The sequence below is a fragment of the Peromyscus californicus genome, unplaced genomic scaffold, assembly GCF_007827085.1.
Source record: "Peromyscus californicus insignis strain IS unplaced genomic scaffold, ASM782708v3 Scaffold_19__1_contigs__length_69161282, whole genome shotgun sequence".
Taxonomy (NCBI): domain Eukaryota; kingdom Metazoa; phylum Chordata; class Mammalia; order Rodentia; family Cricetidae; genus Peromyscus; species Peromyscus californicus.
Genome location: NW_026294491.1, coordinates 16,450,746 through 16,467,016, shown reverse-complemented (window position 1 = coordinate 16,467,016; position 16,271 = coordinate 16,450,746). Strand labels below are relative to the sequence as shown.

The 16,271-nt window shown below is 39.0% G+C and overlaps 2 long non-coding RNA genes across 18 annotated transcripts in view; one reads left to right on the top strand and one right to left on the bottom strand.

Annotated features, from left to right (window-relative positions):
• Positions 1–16,271, top strand: part of LOC128114605 (uncharacterized) — a 287,065-nt gene that overhangs the window by 21,149 nt on the left and 249,645 nt on the right. The window lies entirely within an intron of this gene.
• On the bottom strand, positions 5,688–8,678 carry LOC128114606 (uncharacterized). Its single transcript, XR_008219829.1, has 3 exons — positions 8,510–8,678; positions 8,097–8,223; positions 5,688–6,813 (listed from the first exon to the last, which is right to left on the bottom strand). It is a non-coding gene; the product is annotated as an uncharacterized LOC128114606 (long non-coding RNA).

Sequence of the window (16,271 nt, the reverse complement as noted above, 5' to 3'; positions counted from 1 at the left end):
GTTTTATAAGGAACTTTATTTATATTATGTATTCTAGTCTTCACAGCATTTGGATGGGGCTGAAAGAATACAACTTGATCATTAATTTGTTTTTCTATTATTTACTGAAGGCTCATTTTGTGTGGGTGCTAATCAGCACATCTCAGAGCTGAAAATACTGTCACAAAATGAACATGGTATCTCTCTTTATAACTTAGAGTGTAGGAGCATTAGGTATTCCCAAACACAAAAGTTAAAATTCAACATAATACCATAAAAACAGAAGACGTCAGATTATTCAAACCACGGGCCTTTTGACAGACACATTGGTAAGTTACTTTGCTTGAATCTGTCTTATGAACAGGTTTTATCCAAATCTGATTTTACATTAAGAAATTAAGAAGTATTCTATGTGAGTTTTGCAGTTTTAATACATAAAGTAAATTTTCCAAAGTAAAAATAACAGTTTTTCTTCCATTTGGGGACATAAGTGCCTTTCTCTTCAGTTCCCCCTTTATTACACCAGACTTCTGTGCTCTGTAGTTTTTTGTCAAGAACTGGCTAGCAAGGTCACTTGGGTGGGAGCAGGGAGGAATGTTCCATATAAGTTTAATGACTTCTAGGAGAGTTTCCACCATCTTGGAAAGTGTCACTCAGCCTGTCAGCCAGGAATAATTAGTCTGCCCTTCTAGTTCCAAGGACTCATTTCCCCAAGACTTTAAGTAAATGGCTTTATGCACCAACAGAGAGAAGAGACCCTGATCTTATAAGAGTCTCTTGTATATATGTATATATGTACATTTATATGAACATATATATGTATACACATATACACACACATGCTTGTACATATGACTTGGCTTACATGTTTCTTTCCTCTCTTGAGAAAACACACTGACCATCCAGTAGTGCTCCTGCCCTGGGACATAAAACCTAAATAATCATCTTCTTGAGTTACAAACAGCTTTAGATTGCTTATTCATTAACGCTTCCAAGAGCCCACCTCCAGGGTTGATACAAATAAACAGAAAGTTAAGATACAAAGAATTGGGCCGTTGGTGGTGGCGCATGTCTTTAATCCCAGCACTTGGGAGGCAGAGCCAGGCGGATCTCTGTGAGTTTGAGGCTAGGCTGGTCTATAGAACTAGGTCCAGGACAGGCACCAAAAGCTACACAGAGAAACCCTGTCTCAAAAAAACAAAAACAAAACAAAGATACAAAGAATTGAGTTGACCAGTTCTGGGTTGCTGGGTGGCACAGAAAAAGAGCTGTGATGATCTTCCCCTCAGTCTATAGACACTACAGGAGCTTGTGAATGAAATAAGAATTGTTTACTTTCCCTGGAAGTGTGGACCATTTTCACCTGATGTGTTAATTAACTTATTTAATAGTTTGTTTTTGCCACCTTCTCTTTCTTATTTGGAAATCCTCACACTTAAGTTTTCCTATGTAAGCTTTTATTGTTGCCCAGAACTTGACATTTGGACATTTCATAGTAATTCTTTTGTTTTATATTATTTGATGATATTTTCTGTACAGTAATATTTGGACATAAATTACAGCACACTGTCATTTCAATCCGTCCTCAGTTAGGTTGTCTGTATGTTCTGATCTCCAATAAACTGTGAGATGTGTTACTGTTAGTGATTTCTTGTTTAATTCCGTTGGGGCCAGAAAATAGGCTTTATATGACTTTGGTGACTATACCACGCGCACTTGAAAATAATGTACATTTTGTAGGTGGGGGTATGGTTTACTCACCTATATCCTTATTGATTTTGCCTAGGGTATCTTCATCTTCAAGTCCTCAGAATCCCTCTGGTATTTTGTACTGTTTCTGAGGAGCTGTCATTTAAATCTTGGTTTTCTGTTTCTAGGCCCAGTTGCCCTGACTACCACAAATATTTTCTGGATTCCTCCTTTCTGAAATAATGCTCCACCCCCTCACACATGTACTTACAATTGCTGAGTTACCCCTGTACTTTGACCACCAATTTTTTCATGTAAGAAACCATGAATTTTCTCTTCAAGTTTTAGTCATTCCATAAAGCTTTTGTCCTTATGTCTCTGGATGGTTCCCCTATCTTGGTGTATTTCCTTCATTCTCCTGGTGGGCAGAAGGAACAAAGGCAATTTGGAGAATGACTAAAGCATCCTAGTTTGCCCGAGAATTGCTCATTTTTAACCCCGAGAGTCTTAAATTCCAATAGCTGAAGAAAAAAAGTGGAGGAGGTGTGTGGGGTTTTCAGCTTCCACCCTTGGCTTGTTCTTCATGTCTGATTTATAATCTACAGTATTCTAAAATGAAAATCAACCTATTCATCTTTCTGCAGAGATGGAGTCTGACCAAACTGTAGTCACAGTTCATCGTCAGCATTTAGGATTATTAGATATGGCGAGACATCTTAGGTTTTGACATCAATGGTCTCATTCATTATCTCCAGAGGATGCTATTCCAGAATTCATTGAATTGCTTAATTAAACACTGCCATCACTCTTACAAAGCTTTCCAAGTATGGGCCCAATATTTATATTATAAAACAAAACATACAAAATGAAGGTCAAAATCTGAATGTATATTTATTTAATATATTAAAGTGCAATGTAAATGGTACAATTGTACAAAACGTCAGTGTTCTGATAGTTACAGTAAACAGAGTGGTAATTTAAAACAGTGAATCACTGAAAGTAATACACATCTGTATTTAAATCATTAGAATAGGATTTAGATGTTTATGGTGTTGAGATTTAACATGTCTCTTATGGACAGATTGTTTTTGTTATCAAAGGAATTGTGGACACACAACAAATCATCAGCATTAGTTATGGCTTCAAAAATACTGAACTTTCTGTTTAGCCTGTTCATTAAGTTTATCTTTCAAGTTGTAGAGTAGTATTTCATAGTCACAGGAGCAGCACAGAGCCCTGTCCAAGGGAAACACAGGACTGTATAATGATCCAGTGAATAATTATGTAAGATCTGTCTTATGTCATCTGATATTATATAGGAACAACTAAGGATGTATAGCATGTGCATAGTGTTGTAAAAACACAAAACAAACAAAACAATCACTTGAATTTTCTTTTTTTCTCAACTCACTTTTATTATCATCATTTCCATGAGCCGATGATCACAAGAGTGAATATTAATAGAGTAACCCGTACCTTTTCATCAAAACACTTTCATGCATTTTCTCTTATGTCTAAGAATTTAACACTAATGGTTCTCAGCTTTGTTTCTGCAATGAAAAAACATGTAGTTTTTTTTTTCTACAAATGAAACCAAGTAATTCATTTCATATGAGGGATCCTTTGGGTCAAAAAATGAGGTCGAATTTTAGCTCTATTCTCTGACCCTGGGATCCTAAAGGAGCCACTTCTCTGACTTCAGCTGTCAAATTAATATAAGCAGAGCAGGAATTTGTCTTCCCTGAAAGGTTTGGAAATCAAGGCAATTAAGAAGTTCAGTATGTAGAAATACTGAACAGAATGTGGCTGTTCTCAATACATTTCACAAATGATTAATGAAAAAGTATGTCAGTTTACAATGTTATGCAATGCAAACCCTAGCTCAGGTTGTGGTCATCCCTTATCCTTATCCCTTCTCATCACTATAATGAATCCTTGAGATAGTAAGCTTATACAGAGAAGACTGTAGAGAAAACTAGGTTTATTCTGGTTCAGAGTTATGGAGATTTCAGGCCATTACCAATTTCCCTCCTTTTAGGCAATTGAGAATGGCCTGAAAATGCCATAACCCTGAACCAGAGTTAACCTTTTCTTTCTATAAGTTGGCTATCTCAGATATTTATGTTAGCGATGGGTATTATTCTGGCATGTGAAACTGCTTTTCTTCACCAGAACTTCTATTATGTATGCCATCATTAGAGCCCTTATTGATAACTGCTAATGCCAGCAAGACTGGTTGTTCCATTGACTTAAATGAAGTAAAAACTTATCCTTGAATCAACAATATTATTCCATAATTGGCTGTGTAAAATAACCATTTCCCATGTATTAGGACCAGTAAGTCACGCAGAGCAGATAAAATATCTCATACTCTACTTCCTCCTTTACTTTTACCTCTTGATATATCTTCAAGTCAAAGTATATTTGGGAGGTGAACTCAAAGAAAATATTATCATTTGTTTCACAGTACATGGAAGCAGTAGACATCAGAAAGAGTAAGATGCATTAATAGAAAACCTTTAGTTCGTATTTCCCTTGTAAGGAGGGATCCTGCGGGAATTCTGCCTTACATCACCCTGAAGTTCAACATGATTATGTGACAAGTATTCAGTAGATGATTATGAATGGAAATGGTTGTTTGAGAAATAGCTTCTTGTTTTCCATTGAAAATGGTCTCCACATGTGAATAGGGCACACTGTCAGATAGGGAGCATAGAGCAATACTAGATGTGGTGTGAGAAAGGTAGCCCCGGGTCTCTGCCACTACCGCTGGTATAACTTGAAGTTAATCACTCCGACCTCTCTTCAGTTTTCTATTTGAAGTATGGGCACTGAAATTATTTTTAGAAGGTATGATAAGAAAAAAATGCTTTAAGATGAAAGAAATTATTTTGTAAAATCTAAAACCTACCCAAAGGTAAAATGGTCAAATTAGAATAAAAAACAGTGTTTAAAGTCTTATCTAAGATTAACAAGTCTGCATTTTTGACACAGAAATTTAATCACCTAACATTTATGGACTCTCAACAGCCAAACACACCTCAGAGGTCAGAGTTCATATCAACATACTCATTTTGCAGCCAAGGAATCTGATGGCCAGTGAGAGTAAATCAACTGTCTAAATATATGAGCTGTGTATGTGTTTGTGCTATAGTGGCTTTCCAAATAAAAAATTTGCAGTAAAGTATTGTATTTTGGTAAATAGTTCTTGTCAACAAATTCTACATAAGAAACATGGAGGCATGAGAGGGTAAAATGTTCTACATTAAATCATTCTACACATTCAAACAGAAACAAGGAAACACACATACAAGCATATTCTCATATTTCTTCTTAATATAATTTAAAATTTCTCTAGACCAGTGGTTCTCAACCCTAATGCTGAGACCCTTTAATACTGTTCCTCAGGTTGTGGTGATCCCCCAACCATAAAATTATTTTTTTTTCTTTTTCTTTTTTTTTCTTTTCTTTTTTTTTTTTTGAGACAGGGTTTCTCTGTGTAGCTTTGGATCCTGTCCTGGAACTTGGTCTGTAGACCAGGCTGGCCTCGAACTCACAGAGATCCTCTTGCCTCTGCCTCCCAAGTGCTGGAATTAAAGGCGTGCACTACCACCGCCTGGCTATAAAACTATTTTCATTGCTATTTTGTAACTGTAATTTTGCTACTGTTATGAATCATAATGTAAATATCTGATATGTAGCACATCTGAACTGTGACCCCTGTCAAAGGGCCACTTGACCCCCCCCCCTCAAAGGGGTCACCACCCACAGATTGAGAAACCATGCTCTAAAGCATCATTCAGGAAGTCATCAGTATATTGTAATTTAGAAATGAGTACAAAAAAGCTACTGTGTCTCCCAACCTCTCCGGGACAGTTTCACTCACCCTGTCTCCCCATCACCTCTGCATCCACTTACTTGCTGGCCCCTTCCACCCACTGCCTCTCTCCCTTTGTTGGCAATGTGATGGTTTCCCAGGATACTCTATCCATTCTTTTTTTTTTTTTTTTTTGGTTTTTTCGAGACAGGGTTTCTCTGTGTAGCTTTGCGCCTTTCCTGGTACTCGCTTTGGAGACCAGGCTGGCCTCGAACTCACAGAGATCCACCTGGCTCTGCCTCCCGAGTGCTGGGATTAAAGGCGTGCGCCACCACCGCCCGGCATTCTATCCATTCTGATAGCCTTGATGGTGTGCCTAAGGCACTCACGGCTCTAGATGCTGCTGCAGTTGACTCTGATTCTACAAGATGTGGATCCAGGAATTAACTTTTTAGTCCCACGTTTTATATTGTTTTCTACTGATGTTTTGCATCACCACCAGACTGTAGCAGATATATTTCTATTGGGAAAGCCCCCACTCTATGGTATTTCTTATGGAAGTCTGAATGGATTAGCATGAGTAGTTCTAGGCATTGGAGTACTCTGATTATTTCATGTCTCAATATAAGAAGCTACAGTGTGTGGTCACATGGAGTATGAATAGCTTCTTTCTCTCTGTTTTCTTCTTTTCTTTCTATTAAAATGTGGCTGGCTCATCCCCCTTCCAGTGCCCTCTACTTGGCACAGTTGGTGCTCTTAACTTCTTGAGAAACACAGATGCTATTTCCTGGTATTCAGAGGTAGCTGAGTTTCTACGGTCTTTCTATTTTTCCCCTCTTCTCCTCTGCTAAATCAATGGTTCATGGTTGCCTTTCTGTTGTTTTGCTCAGGTTTATTTCCTTGCCTTGCACTTTTAGTTCATTAGGCAAACACAGAGCAGATGATAAATAGCCACTGGGAAAATAACATGTTAGAAAAAAGTGCAGCAATGTGTTCACAGAAATGGATGTCATGGAGCCATTGTGTTTAGAGGAGAACAATTTAAGGATCCTTTGTGCTATGGAGAAAGCATCTGTTGCAGGGGAGAGCCATGGGAAAGCACCATTTCCGCCTGATTTAGAGATGTTAACAGAGAGGAGAGAAAAATGATTCAATGTACACTTGGCCAGAGCCCTATAGTCTTCTTACACAGTCCTGTAATGACCCATATGCACTTCTCAGATGGCACTGGGCACACTGAAATTTTCCCTTTGCTGGGGCATCCTCTTTGAAGCAAGGGACTTCTTTGTTCACCCATCACGTGGTCATAAACTTTCAATGCACACTTGCTGTAACAAATTACATAAAAATGTTTAGCAAATCTACTTTTTATCAATATAGCCAATATTTTCCTTAAACATTGGAAAAAGCAGTATTTTTACCTTCCTCGCTGCTTACACACAAAGATGTTCCACTTAATAATACTCATTATATACGTTCCTTTCAGTTAAACTGGGTGTGCATGGGTAAGATGCTTGGAGGAAGTGAGACACTTGAAACAAGGCTGCTAAGAACAGGAACGACTGGTTGCTGGATTGATTTCATTGATGAAAAGATTAAAGAGACATCTTTTCACTTCAGGAAACACAAGTGCTAAGTCAAGAGTGTAAAAGGCAAAAGCATGTGCAAACAGCTGTTTACCTTGCTTGGTGAGTGAGTCAAGGCTTGGTAAAGGGGACAGAGTTAGATGGACGACAGCTTGTGACCATGGATGAAGGCCGGGTAGCAGGGACCCAAGAGAATCTTCCCAAGTAGGATGGGTTGGGCACTTAGCATTCTGGAATTATACTTAGTTACTTGGTTGTTTTTTCAAGATCTATTTTAGTACCTCTGTCCATGATTCTTTCTAAAAATAATCTTCTATTTTTAAATAATTTTAGATTTATAGAAGTGATAGCAATCTAATAGAAAATTTTCTGTACTTCCTTCCCCAAACAGTTCCCAACAACATCTTGTACAGCTATGGTACATGTGTGAAAATAGAAATTCATGCTGATCCATTATTATTCACTGAGCCATAGAATTATTTCAAACTTCTCCAGTTTTTTTTTCCCACTAAAATGGTTTCTGTTCCAAAATCTAGTCTAGTAATGTGTAGGTCTTTAAATTTCATTTTTGATCTAGACAAGAATAGTGCTATGCAGAGACCTTACTGCAAATCAGTGTGTGTCCAGCTGCTTCCTAATTTGACCTGTCTGTACTCCAGGGTCATTATCACCATGTGTGGAGCCATTTAAAGTTTTAAGGTTTAAGACTCCGGTTTGCAGGCTTGTCTCTGACACCTCTCTGGGCTCTTTTTCTTCTTGGTTCTGTCTTCTGTGCCATGCTATCTGAAGACACCTTGCCTCTGACCAAATGAACAATTTATATAAACAAGATCAATTGAAATGTGCAGATTTTCCTCACACAATCCAGCCCCTTAGAGAAAACATAAGCAGAGGTTGTCAAGTTAGCCTGATAACCCCGTTAATGCTGTGTTTAATTTGTACTGGAACATAAACAGGGTGGAAATGTTAATATTTTATCAGTGTTTGTGGTTAAAAAGAAAATTCCCTTTTCTTCCAATGCTTACCTCCTGAGGTCACCACAATCCACTGACCATGTATTGTTGTTCTGGAAAATAATGTTTTGTAGCTGATTCATCTGTTAAATTCTGTTTCAGTCTTCTTATTAGAAATATTGGAATCCACAAATAAGGGCTAAAATGCATAGAATATTCCACAGAGGTTAGTCTCCACAACCCTATACCTAGTACTTTAAGATATAAGGAATAACATGATTTTAAAAGCTGAAAAACTATATCTCTAGGGCTAGAAATATGAGAAGTCTATACATCAAACCCATTTAACATCCAGATTTTAGTGGGAAAATATCTAGAGCATTAAAATAAAGCCTCAAATGCCTCATATTTAAAAAGTCCACATAATAGTTTAGGAACTCAAGGCTCACTGGGATCTGGTTTTGTATGAATTGTTTTGTTTCTACCTCTCTGTTCCTTTTTGATCAAACCTTCTTTTCCTCCATTCACTCTCAGCATCCTTTTCAGCATCCATTTCAGTATCCTTCTCCTGCCTTTGCCTCTGCTTCTCATGTCATTCTTTCACCCATCATTCTGAACCCCATGACTTTTCCCAAGGAAACTGCTTGCTAGGCATTTTGCTGCTGCCCCATCCATTCTGCTTGCTTGAAGGAAGTGCTCTGGCTAGCAGGGGGTGTAACCATAGGGACCACCAATGCCACCTGCATACCAAAAACCACGAGTCTGGAAAACACATTAGCCTGATCCTTTTGCAGTTCTTCTTAAAAGAAAGCAGTCTGGGTCCCAGGATGGAGTTAGCAATTGATAGCATGGAGCTTAATTGGAACATAAAGAAAACACTCTGCCTTTTCATTTGTGAAGGCACACTATACAGTCACTGAAAGGAGAAGGGCGGAGGCTCGGAGGATAAGAAAGAAAATTGTTCCGCACCCATTCCTCTTCAGGCAAAATGTTCTCATGCTAGTTACCGTGGAGTGGGACAGTTTTATCATGTTAAAACTCTGCCATAAATTCTTCAGTGATTGTAACATAAAGTCAGAACTCCTCAGTGTGCCTTCCAAGATTCCTAGTGACTGCACTGCCTACCTTCTTGAATCTTAATTCTCCCATTTACCTTTTACCCCGCCATGGTGAGTGTCTTCTGGTCTTCTGGACATTGTTGAGCCTTAGATGTGCTAGTTCCTCTCATTGATAGAGGATTATTTTTGGTGGGGGGAGTTTCAATTTTGCCTTTTTTAAAAAAAAAATAATTCATTCTTTCCATCTTAACAGGCATACACTTCCTCATGTACTAGCATTTGAGGTTCAGGGTCTGAAGCCATTTTAAGTACTGTTGATTCTCATTGTAGGTTATGATTCAGAATATTCAGACTAGAGATCTGGAAGAGTTATTAGACTTACAGAAGAAGAAAGGGATGATCACTGCAGTGGGGGAACAGCCACCTGCTGTCTGAACAAAGTGAAAAAGTGAGGGATTTACATTACAGATTTCCATGGAAGGAAATTCCCCAAGCTGCCAAGTAAGTGACTGTTTAAGCAAGGGCATTAACCCAAGTTCGGCTCTGATCCACAGGCCTCAAATTCCACCTCAAACCAGCTGTGTAGTTCAGTGACAGGAAACAAAGTTTTGGAGGTGCTCAAACTATTGCTGTAGTGTACTCTGAAGTTCACATTAGGATTCTAAATAAATGTAAAAAAGATTAATTAAAAAAGGAGCCTGGCAGAGTGGCTCAGTGGATAAAAGCTTGTGTTGTCAAACTTGACGACTTGAGTTCAGTGCCAGAGAACACATGGTGGACAGAGAGAACTGAGTCCTACTACTTGTCTTCTGATTGCCACATGCACACCATGGCATGTGCATGCCCCCTACACACATGCACACACTAATTAATTAAATGTTAAAAAAAAGCTTTAAGAAAAAACTAGATTCTTCTACCAACAGGACAGATTAGAGGACCAATATTTAGTAGAGATGAAGTAGATGGGGATTGGCTTAATATTTAGTAGAAACCAATTGAATGAGGATTGACTTATTTTATTGATGAGTAAATTCAGTGAATCAATCCTAAATTTGCCTGTGTAAATAAAATCTTTTATGCTGTTATGCTTCAGGAATGTCTGTCAACCAAAAAAAAAAAAAATCTAAATTTTCAGTATCATCAACAATGAGAAAAATAAACCTTCTTTAAAGATCTATAATTGGGGGCAGAGGAGATGGCTTAGTTGGTAAAGTGTTTGCCATACAAGCACGAGGACCCCAACAGCCATGCAAAGGCCAGATGCCACAGTGTGTTCCCGCAATCCATGTACTGGGGAGGCAGAGACAAGCAGATTCCTAGAACTAGCAGCCAGTCCAGCTGAACCAGTGAGTTCTAGGTCCAATGAGAGATGATGACTCCAAAAGTAAGTGGAGAGTGATTGAAAAGATGAGAGTGATTTACAACCTGACATCGACCTCTGGCCTCCACAGGCTCACAGGTGGACATGCAGCCACAAACACATACACACCGATGACAAACACAGAAGAGATCTGTCATTGCTCGCACACAACAAATAGTAATTGCTCTCTGTGCTGACAACGTAAGGCAAGTGGAACTGACTAGGAACTCCCAAGGAACTTGGCATACCAGCTGAAGTGGATTTGGACATTAGGTTCATGCTCAAATCATATTTCGCACATTTACGTAGAAAGTCGCTTACTCTTCTATCCCCTTAACAACGCAGTAAGCACAGTGTGACACCTCCTCTGATCTAAAGGGACTTAGCCTCTAAGAAGGCAGCTGTTGCATCATTGGTTCATTAATTACATACATTTCCACAAAGAGGTCAGAGGACAAAGATCCCTAAGTTCTTGTGACCTGGTGGGCTCCGGGCTAGAGTAACTTGAGTTTACAATGTTACAGAATTGTTAAACTGAGGTTAAAGCTTTTTCTTCCTTCCATGCAAATAGATTTCCACTACAGTCCTGCCACTTTAAAAATTCTGTCTCCTGGTCAATATTTTTCTCAGTTTCCACAAGTTTTATTGCTTACAAAAATTAACTACGAAGGCTGTGCAATGATATCCAGGCTGCCATTTCCCAACATCTCTGCCCAGATTTTGCACAGTGGATGAACTGCATAGCTCAGCATGTGAAGAAGCAGATTCCACAATGTTTCCCTCTTCTGAAACCCAAGAGGCAGTGTTTCTTCACTTAGCAGAGAAGTACTCCTGGGAATGGCTTTGCTGAGGTCCTGCCATGGACTAATAACAGAAGAGGAACTCAAATCACCATGTGCTACACACCAAGCTTTTGTCATACCTTCTCTCAGGTCATTCTTCCTCTCACAGAATATTATCTCTTATTTCCAGAATGAATAGATCAAAATAACTGACTTCAAAGTACTTCTCTGGTGCAATGTACCATAGAAACAATGCTGAAATGAAGTATGTGGAAAACAGCATTCTTGGTGCTAATCATTCACTGAACAGTGGGACACTTGGTTTAAATTGCTTTAAATAAATAATCCACCATGAGTATCAGTGCAGAGGTGGTTGGAGTAAGCTGAGAAGGGAGGCAGTAACAGGAGGAAACCGTGGGAAATTACTACATTCAGGTGGGAAAAGTAACTCAAACAACTTAGATGGGTTTTTCCGAGTTCGGCCAAAAGCGCTTCCCAACCTTGAAGCAGAGAAATGCTGTGGGATGTTCTGTATGCCAAATATGTTGCTCTGATTGGTTAGTAAATAAAACACTGATTGGCCAGTAGCCAGGCAGGAAGGATAGGCGGGACAAGCAGAGAAGAGAATTCTGGGAAGTGGAAAGCTGAGTCAGGGAGACACTGCTAGCCGCCACCATGACAAGCAGCATGTGAAGATGCCGGTAAGCCATGAGCCACGTGGCAAGGTATAGATTTATAGAAATGGATTAGTTTAAGATATAAGAACAGTTAGCAAGAAGCCTGGCATGGCCATACAGTTTGTAAGCAATATAAGTCTCTGTGTTACTTGGTTGGGTCTGAGTGGCTGTGGGACTGGCGGGTGATAGAGATTTGTCCTGACTATGGGCCAGACAGGAAAACTCTAGCTACAGAGAAACTTACTCTCAAGCTGATGCATGAAGAAAAAGGTTTAGGGAAAATTGGAGGTTCGATAAGTCACAAAGACCAGAAAAAGAGCATGGGACTTGTGAGTCCTTCCGAACCAAAGGGGCGGGAGAAACCCACAGTTCCAAACAGCTGAGGGGGAATGGAAAAGGGAGCAGAGACTCATGGATTCGCTGGAAGAACAACTTGCTGGGGGTACTTACATTTGACAGGGTGATAATTTTGTGGGCATAATTACACCTCACATTGCTGGCACTTATACAAACCACTGAAGTATCTGTCTCAATTTTATGGAAACCTATTGTGAGACTGATGCCCCATAATTCACCTTTCCTCCACTTATCTGCTTGTAACACATTGTTTCCTGTAGAGAAGGGACCATTGAATTTTCAAATAGCACAGAAAAATTACACTTTCAACTGAAAAGACACTTTTTTAACTAACTGTCAAAAATCCATTATTGGGAAATCAATTCTACACCTGATTTCTTATAACAGATTAGAGGATTTCAGAAAATAGCTTTGTGTAGGGGGTGTGCATGTGGAAAGTGTTTTCTTATGTTTGGACTGGGCCTTCTTCCGGGATCTTCACTGTATCTCCTTTTGTCTTCATCATACACATGCCACATCTAGCCTCGACGTTCTCTTCCCACATCACCACATTCTCCTCTTCCCAGAAAAAAATCGTTCTTATCTCTTTAGCATAAAACATGCACTTTGGCTATCCAATACCAAGTGGTCAGCACTGAAGTCATGTACATGTGAGCAACACTAAGTGTAACCAGAAGGCTGATTTATATATTTATGTGAGATAGATAAGTGTGTGTGTAAAACAATAATAATCAAAGAAAAACACTAAATGGAACCAGAAGGTTGATTTATGCATTTATGTATTTATGTGAGATAGATAAGTGTGTGTGTAAAACAATGATAATCAAAGAAAAACACTAAATGGAACCAGAAAGTTGATTTATGTATTTATGTGAGATAGATAAGTGTGTGTGTAAAACAATGATAATCAAAGAAAAGAGACCTTGCGTTGGAGAGGGAGTGAAGCAGGGACATGGGAGGAGTATGAAGGAGAGGACACTGGAAGGGTTGGAGGGAGGAAAATGAAGGGGGGCAATGATATCATTTTATTTTCTTTAAAACAAAAGAAGCACCATTGTCCTAAATTTCAAAAAGAGGTTTGTGTTTTCCAAATGATTAGTTGTGTTCAGCATTCTTTTGCATGTTTATGTGCTGTTCATACTACTATAAACCAAACATGGAATGAGTAATTTAAAAAACAGCACTTTACCCACAAAGTAGCAACATCAAGTTTTTACAGTGTGGAAGCCCTGGGGCTTTCACACATTACTTGTTGAGATGTTTAATGTCATGTCCAGGTAAGAAAGCGTTTGACAGTTTCTTAGGAAGGTGTACCTATGTAGAGCATATAACTCAACGATACTTCCTAAGTATTTTTCCTTTGAGACAAGGAAAACCTTATTTATATTTAAAAGCTGTGTAAAATATTTAAGAAGCATATAAATAATTGCCTCAAACTGAAGACAACTCAAATTTTCTTTAATAGGTAAATGGTTAAGCAAACAATCATGAACTCAAGTATAGAACATTACTCAGTAGTAATAGGAATAGACTCTTGATACATGAAAAAAACATGGAGGAATTCCCAATGAATTTTGGTAAGTGAAATAAGCCGGTATAAAAATGTTACCACAGCATCATAATTTACATGACAGTTTTTTAAAAGAAAGAACTGTACTTACAAAAATCAAGTCAGTGGTTTTGGGAATGAATATATGGAGGTCACAGACAAGGCAAGACTATGATTACAGCAGCATAAAGGAGTCACCTGATTTACTCATCACCTATAAAGCAAAGATAGTAGAAGAATACATGCTGTGAATTCTGTGTGCACTTTGACGTATTGCATGTAGAAAGCAGCTGGAAGACAGCCTCATACATGACAAATGTTTGCCACATAGATTTTTATTTCCATCGTTGGTTGGTCATTTTAGGTAATGGAAAGGATTTCTAAGAAATGGATTGAGCTGGGTAAAAAATAGAATGAAGCTTGGACCTGGTCAAGGGATTATTTGAGGTTTAAAATTTCATTTCACCTGAAAGACCTGGTGCAGCTCACTCAGTTCTCACCTTTAGTGTTGTTGCTTAAATGGACTGCCCTGGACCTATCTTCAACATCCTTTCTTTCCCATAAACTTGCTTTTGAGTTTCCTTTATCTCAAACTTTTCTAGAGAGCAGTCTGTTGAGCCTTGCGCACACTCTCGGCGGTGGTCCCTCCCCCTCGAGGAATTTGGTTTTTAGTGTATTCCATAAGTACTGACAGGCCATAGATCACTGAGGCAACTTCTTCAGGTGCCAAGAAGTAGAAAAGGAAGTTCTCACATGTTGGAAACCTGTGATGATTCTGAAATATGTGTCATCCCCCCTAGTCCTGTGATAAGCAAAAATCAGAAAGTAGCAAAAGAAAGTCACTGTACTCCACTGGGTTGCTTTATCAGTGGGAACTGGTTTTTTTTGATTCAGTTAAAAGTATCATACTTGTGAATGGCCCTATTAATCCTAACAAGTAAACTGCGCCGCTCTCAGGAAGACAAGCACATGTTCCCTCTCATCTGGGGATCCTGGATTGTATGTGGGTCATCTGGATGCATAGGGCATGAAATGAAGGCGATGTTTAGGGAAGAAAGGGGACTCATAGGATGGCACTCAAAAGGGAAGGTGTGGACTTACACAAAAACAATTCAAAGGAAAGAAAATATATAATCCTTCTGTTGGTTAAAAAAAAAGTCTCTTTTCATACTTAAACTCAGTCTGGCTACACGAACAGATTAAAAGACTCTTGCCTTCTTCTCCTGCCAGCTCTATTATCCTGTCTCACACAAATATATTTGTCCTAGGGTCTGTGGGAACATTCTGGAATGACCATGCTCAGGGTTAGAGACCTGGTCCTATTCCTAGTGCTTCAGCTGACTGGAAGCCTCAGTTCCCACATCTATAAAATAAGAGAGTGGCTATGTTTTGTTTTGTTTTTAAATAGCAAATAGGATTTTCTTCCTCAGTACTGGGGACAAACCTAGGCCTTGTGCATGATAGACAAGCACTGTACCACCAAGCAGTCTGCCTGGCTTTTCTCCAAAATTTACTTTTTTAAAAAAGACAAGATCTTTGTAAGTTTCCCGGGCACTTCTCAAAGTCATAGTCCTCTTGCCTCAGTCCCCTGAATGGCTGAGATTACAGGTATGTGCTACCATGCCCTGTTAGGATCTTTTTTTGAATTTTTTTTCATAAAATATATGTTGAATAAAAATTCCTCTCAACCTCCTCCTTACCCACCCATCTTTAAGTTCTCTCTCAAGGAAAACACACACACACACACACACACACACACACACACACACACAAGCTTCACAAAAGTGAAAATTAAAATAAACAATCAAAAGACAAATAAGACAAAAAAAGTGGCAAAACAAAACAAAAACTCCACAAAAAGATCATTGAGTTTGTTCTGTGTTAGCCAACTCCCCCTGGGTATGGGACCTGTCCTGGAGTGTAGTTGATATACCTGGTGAGATCCCATTGGGTAAACCATTTTTTTTCCTTTACAAGAGTGTATCAATTGCAAATAGCTTCTTGGTTAGGGGTGGGATCCCATGTCTACTTTCTCTTCTCAGTGTTGGGACCCTGTCTAGCTTGAACCTGTGTAGGTCTTGCACATGCAGCTATAGTCTCTGTGAGTTTATATGTGTATTAGCCCTGTTGTGTTCGGAACAAAATGTTCCCTTGGAGTCATCCATCACCTCTGGCTCTTACAATCTTTCTGCCTCCTCTTCCACATAGATCCCTGAGCCTTGAGGGGAGGAGCTTGATGAAAACATCCCATTTAGGACTGAGACCTGCTAGAATTTTATAGTTCTACTTTAAGTGATTATCATTGACTGCCTGGGGTCTTGATCTGAGACAGCTCAAATGAATCTTTTTGTGTTAAGAGAATGTGTAGCCGGAAGTTTTCCTGTGTCCCGCCTGGCCCTGAAGCCTCGCAGCCACTTTTAAAATAATCACTCAGAGGCTTATATTAATTAACAACTGTGTGGCC